This window comes from Protopterus annectens, chromosome 10.part0 (genome assembly GCF_019279795.1).
Source record: "Protopterus annectens isolate FY-2018-M chromosome 10.part0, PAN1.0, whole genome shotgun sequence".
Classification (NCBI taxonomy): domain Eukaryota; kingdom Metazoa; phylum Chordata; order Ceratodontiformes; family Protopteridae; genus Protopterus; species Protopterus annectens.
Window position 1 is genome coordinate 607,140,007 of NC_056744.1, and position 6,461 is coordinate 607,146,467.

Consider the following 6,461-nt stretch of genomic DNA (forward strand, 5'->3'; position numbering starts at 1 on the left):
CATGCATTTTCAAGGATATGAAGTCTGAAACTCAAATATATGCCATTAGGTAGTGACTTTAATCCTTAGGTAGCCAAGGGATTGGTCAGAAAAAAAATTCTTGTGACGAACAATACAAATTATGAGGAAGAATCTGGGCATGCTGTGGAAATCTGTACAGTGGAGCAGTATGCTTGTTAGCAGTTAGATGGTACTCTGCTTGTGGATGGTGCAGAAGATTAATTGCTATTTGAATGTTAAGGGTGACAACTTTAACCCCAAGATCACTGTTGCACTTGCTTGAATGGTGGAACTGAAGTTGAAAGTTAGGCTCAGCACTAACTTTATTTTGGATAGGGTGTAGAAAGGTAAAGCATGGAGATGTGAAGATATTGAAGCATGCTTGTCTCCTGTTTCACACTACAGGAAGTGTAGGTTAACAGAGATAGGGTATGCTAGAAAGATATGTGTAGTAAATGTTCCTTAATTGTGCCTTTGTGCTCCATTAGTGAACGCTGGTTTATACTGTCAGCTGCATATGCAAGCAGGTGTGTGTGCATATGTTTGTGCCCTTAGGTGTAATTCAGCTTTTAAAGGAGCTAGTTAAGATATCCACAGGGTTTTATTTTTATTTTTTTATTTTATTTTACATTTGTTTACCGGGATGGTCCGAGTGGACACAGGTCCATTTTCAGCAGAGGCCCAGGGAGAAAAGCTCCAAGTATAGCAAAATACACTACAGTACACAATAATACTATATAATACAATACAGTGTTGTACAAAAACAGTGGCTGAATGTTCACTGAAGTTCGGTAGTAGTAGAATATAATACAGTGATAAACTTATTTACAAGATAAGACATAAATTAGCTTGGAAAGGTTGAGCATACTTAGGAAACAGTATAGTAGAATATGGTACAGTGAGAAACGTATTCACAGGGTAAAACATAAAATAGCTAGATGTAGTTGAGCATACTTCGTAAACAATATAAAAAATTATCATTGCTGAGTAAATGAGGGTTAGTATAAGCTAACCTGGGGAGTGACATGGGCATAGCCATTTCTTTAAATAATGTGTTTTGAGAAGTTTTTTGAACTGGTTAGTTGAGGATGTAGAAGTGAGGTGTGCTGGGAGAGAATTCCAGCATCTGGCAATGGAGCAGGCAAAGAGAGATTTGCCAGCTTCATTTTTGTGTTTGAGGACATTTAAGTGGTTCATGTGTGCAGATCTTAAGTTTCTGGAGGGTTTATAGGGGCTGATTAGTTTTTTCAGGGCAGCGGTTTTGTCAGGATGGTAGTAGAGCTTATGTGCGATAGTTAGTTGGTTGAGTAGGAGCAGCTGTGGAAACTCTGGCCAGTTCAGTTGCTTAAAGGCTAGGCAATGATGGGACCTATGGGTGGCCTCTGTAGTGAACGTGGCAATCTTGTTGTAGCAAGATTCCTTCTTGGTTAGTTCTGTTTGGTGTAGGTTAGTTAAGACAGAGGAGGCATATAGGAGGATGGATAGTAGATGGGTTCTAGCTATGGTGGCTTTGGTATGTTTGGTCATGTATTGGTGTTTCTTATAGAGAAGTCCCATCTTTTTGTTGACCTTTTTGATAGTTTGGGCGGTATGGAAGTCAAATTTCAGATTACTGTCAATTTCAATGCCCAGGAGTTTAGTGTGTGGAGTTAGGGTGATAAGTGTGTTATCTTTAGATTTTATGATGAAACTATTGTCTATGGGTGGAGTTCTACCAGGGTAGAAGAGAATGAGTTTTTTTTTTTTTTTGGGATTGAGTATAAGCTTGATGTTAGCGAACCATTCTTCTGCTAAGGTAAAGTTTTTTTGGGTTATGGTTTTTAGATTGTTCAGGGTGGGTGCGGTGCATATGAGAGTAGTGTCATCTGCATAATGCACTATAGTAGCAGAGAATGAAGATGATGCAATTTGGTTGGTAAATATTGAGAATAGTAATGGACCGAGGATGGACCCTTGAGGGACACCTAGAGATACTAGCAGTAAGGGGGACAGTTGGTTCTGCCATAGGACTGCCTGTTGATGGTTAGATAAGTAGTTACCAAACCAGGATATGGTAGCAGAGATTATGTTAAGGATGGTAAGGGTATTCAGGAGCATTTTATGGTTGACCATATCAAAGGCCTTGGATAGGTCTAAGAATATGGAGGATACTAGCAGACCGTTGTTTCTGTGGGTATTGACAATGTCGGAAAATGAGAGCAGAGCAGAGGTTGTGCTATGGGATGGTCTAAAGCCATGCTGGGATGAGGATAGTAGGTTGTGTTTTGGAGGTAGTGCATAAGCTGGGAATGGACTATTCTCTCTAATATTTTTGATAGGGGTGATAAAATTGCTGTAGGTCGATAGTTTGTGAGTTCATGGGATTGACCACCTTTATGCAAAGGTATAATGTGAGATATTTTCCAAGAGTGCGGAATTTTGCATTCTGTAATTGATCTGTTAATGAGGATGGACACAGGATAGGCTATAGCTTCTGCAGTAATCTGTAGGAATTCTGCAGGTAGGTTGTCAGCTGCTAGTGTTGTTGGTTTAAGTTTTCTGAGTAGCTTACCAATTGTATTAGTGGCAACTGGGTGCAGGGAGAAACAGGGTTGGGTATTATCTGCATTGGAAAGGGTGGGGGTTGCTGATATTGTGGGTTTGGTGTTAGTGGTTGTGTATTGGCAAGGGCTTGGATTGTACCAGTGAAGTATTTGTTAAATTGGGTGGGGATGTTTTCTAGGTTATTTGGTAACACAGGGGACGGAGTGGTTGTTTTTCCTGGGTATAGCAGGTTATTTATTGAGGCCCAGAATTTTTGAGGGTTGTTGGTGTGTTTATCCTGTAAAGTCTTATAGTAGTTAGTTTTGTCAAGTTTTGTTAGTCTTTTGGCTTGGTTACGGAGCTCGTGGTATCTCTGTTTTGAGACAGGGGTTTTATGTTTGTGGAGTTGTGACCGGGCTTTTTCTCTTTCTTTCATAATGGACCTTGTTTCTTTTGATAGCCAAGGTGCATGGTTGGTTTTAATTCTAGTGGTCCTGGGTGGATCATGGGAGTCTAGAATGTTTAGAAAGGTTGAGTTAAAGTACTCCACCACTTCATCTAGTGATAGTTGTTTTAAGGGAGTCCAGATACAGGTTTTTAGTGAGTTGATTAGATCTTGTGCCCTAAAGGTTTTTTTGTTACGTATGATTCTAAGTGTGGGCTGATTTGGTTGGTGAGACCGGTGTCTAACTAAGTATGTTGTTTGATGGCCACTGAGGCTGTCAGGGAGACAACCTGATTGGTGGGTATGGCTGGGGTTGGTTAATAATATCCAGTCCAGGACTGACTGTCTTTTAGTGGTTTTATCTATTCTTGTGGGGGTAGTTATGACTTGGGTAAACTCATGGAGGTTAATGTGGGTAGAGGGGTTTTGTCTGGTACATTCAGACCAATCAATGCTAAAGTCACCTAGGAGTATGGTTTCTTGTGGAAGGGATGAAGCTAACCAGTGGAGAAGATTTTCGAGTATGCCAGTATTATTGCCTGGTGTGATGTATCCTCCAGGAATAATAATGTGTTTATTGGAGTTAAGTTTTAGTCTGGCTAGAATAAGTTCTATGTCATGCACCTCCTGGGAGTTGCATTCAAATTGTTCTATAGAGAGGTGGTTTTGGAACAGTACTGCCATGCCTCCTCCCTTTTTTCCTGTCCTACCTTTGCATATTACATTGTAGCCTGGGGCAGTTATTTCATTGTTGTGGTGTTCAGGTTTAAGCCATGTTTCTGTTAATGCCACAATTTCAGGTTTATATTGGGCTAGTAGGGCATGGAGATTCTGTATTTTATTGAGAATGCTTCTTGCATTTATATTTAGAAGGAGTAAGAATGAGGTAGGTCTTACATACAGAGGATTAGAGTATATTGAATTAGTACTGTTGAAGTTTTTAGGTCCTGGATTTGGGTGCATGACACCACAACATGAGAGTTTTTGGAGTAGGTATAGATAAAGTTTATTTAGTCTATGGAATATTTTCACTAGTCTACGGGATGAGTGGGTTTGAGCTTTGAAGATTGTATGTCTATGTAGACAGGAGGGTGGAAGAGTGGAGGAGGGGTCATCTGGTGGTGAGGGGAGATGGTTGGGTTTATTGGGCCTTGTGGAGTCAGTTTGCCATGGAGGATGGGGGGGTAATATTAAGTTGTGTGTGGTAGGTGGAGAGGACAGAAATTAGGAAGAGAGAAAAGAGGGTTAATGTGAGAAGAAGAGGCTGTGGAAGGTGGGTCTTGAGGGCAGGGAGCATATTGATTTGTTGTGGGAGTGAATGGGTGTGGATATGAGTGTTAATAGCAGTTGTTTGAGAGCAGTTGTAGAGGGTGTGTTTATCTTGTATTGCAGTGGGGGATGATGGGTTTGTTTTGATTGGATAATTGGAAGTGAGGAGTGGTTGGGGGTGTGGAGTATGTCTATAAATGTAATTGATATGGGGGGGTGGGAATGGCGGTAGGGTAGGGGAGCGAAGTGAGCAGAATGAACGGAGCGGGGCAGCACTATCCAAGAGAAGCAGGTCAAGAAAAACAATCAGCAAGAGAGGTTAGTGAAGCTGAATAGGGCTATCTGTATAGAAATAAACACTATATAGATAATTTGTCCCTTTCAAGCTGATGGTTATTTTAAATGCAGACTTTACTGTTTAAAACATTAGTCTTTGTAAGGATGCCTGTAAGTATGGTGCCAGTGGGTATTTATAAGGATGATATAACTTAGGGAGGGGACAGTGTAAAGGATAGTACCACTGTTTGGGTGTGTATACAGGTCTCTGAGGGAAAGATTTAGTCTGAGAGCATGGAGGTGAGTCAGGGGGGTAGGTGGGAGAACTAGTAGGGTTATGTAGAGGAAAGAGACAGAGGAGTTATGCAGTAGGAAGCTGGCTCTGGCAGAATAGTGACAGTGAGCTAATTTCATAGGTCTTTGGGGAATATAGAGAGAGTGGGGGGTTGCAATGGTGAGTTTTAACTGACCAGGAACCACTTTGTTGGAAGGCAGAAGAATAAAAATCACAGGATTAAGACTAAAATACTGGTACACATACACTGAGTTTGGAGTGACTATTGCTGGGAGGGATTCCTCCAATGAGCAGGGTTCAGTGAGGGAGTAGATGGTCTTTCTGGGTGAATATTAGTCTTTGAGGCACTCTAGCGAGGCAAGGGTCACTGAGTTTAGAGTGACTGCTGCTGGGAGGGATTCTACCAATGAGCAGGGTTCAGTGAGGGAGTAGATGGACTTTCTGGGTGAATATTAGTCTTTGAGGCACTCTAGCGAGGCAAGGGTCACTGAGTTTAGAGTGACTGTTGCTGGGAGGGATTCCACCGATGAGCAGGGTTCAGTGAGGGAGTAGATGGTCTTTCTGGTGAATATTAGTCTTTGAGGTACTCTAGCGAGACAAGGGTCACTGAGTTTAGAGTGACTGCTACTGGGAGGGATTCCACTAATGAGCAAGGTACAGTGAGGGAGTAGATGGTCTTTCTGGGTGAATATTAGTCTTTGAGGCACGCTAGCGAGGCAATGGTCACTGAGTTTAGACTTGTTCACTAATATGAGAGAAGTTACAGTTTAATATGGGGAGGGGGTTTGGGGTCCAGTGGTGTTACCCTGGTGGCTCAAGGGAAGCAGCAAAATCCCGTGGGTCCAGTCAGTAGAAGAGAGGGCAGGTGGCAAATACCAGGTCATGGCCCCGAGGGAAACAGGCACAGCAGCAGAAGGATGCTTCCACAGTGTAAGTTCCAGCTACTGCAGCAATGCAGGATTTGGCGACAGGTAATGATGCATCATTCAGAGATCCCATAAACATGTCAGACTTGTGGTTGGGGTCTAGCCCAGAGGTAGATGGAATTTTAGAGTCGCTTTAACAACCCAAGGAAATGTTGCATGTAGTAGAGGATTTGGGAGGTTTAGTGAAGGCAGGTTGATCAAAGGGGATACATTCAGTGGAGTAAGTAGTTTAGGGTTATCCATAGGGAGGGTGGGGTGTCATCACAACAGCAAGAGGTGGGTTGAGACTTTGGGACCCAACTGGGAGTTTGGTTAGCTGTGCAGGCATTTGGTCCAGTAGAGGGTGGAGTGTTTCTGACCCCTCATATACTGCCATCAGTGAAAGAAAAGGTGTGGAAGAGGGAGTACACTGATATCCTTGAGTTAATTATTGAAAAAGGGATTCTGTGCCTGATTAAATTGGACACAGAGAATAACAGCTTGTAGTGGCTTTAATAGCCTTGGTGAGGGGGGGGGTAAGGTAAGCAGTGAGTGAGAACATGGGAAAATTAGATACAAGATTTCACATATTACATAGCAGTTTGGTCAGAGATGGATACCTCCTTGGCATTACCACTTCTGGCTTATTTTCCCAAAATCTATGAGGCACACCATCTGTAGGCAGGGAATGCCTGGTTGTGGTATAACACATGGTTTCATAAGTGAAAAACAGTAGATCAGTTGTTGT

At 42.3% G+C, this 6,461-nt stretch overlaps 1 non-coding gene across 1 annotated transcript; it reads left to right on the forward strand.

Moving 5' to 3' along the window:
• The first annotated feature begins 200 nt into the window (after positions 1 to 200).
• Positions 201 to 274, forward strand: LOC122814665. The gene has a single exon (XR_006366866.1). It is a non-coding gene; the product is annotated as a small nucleolar RNA SNORD24 (small nucleolar RNA).
• Positions 275 to 6,461: the final 6,187 nt, after the last annotated feature.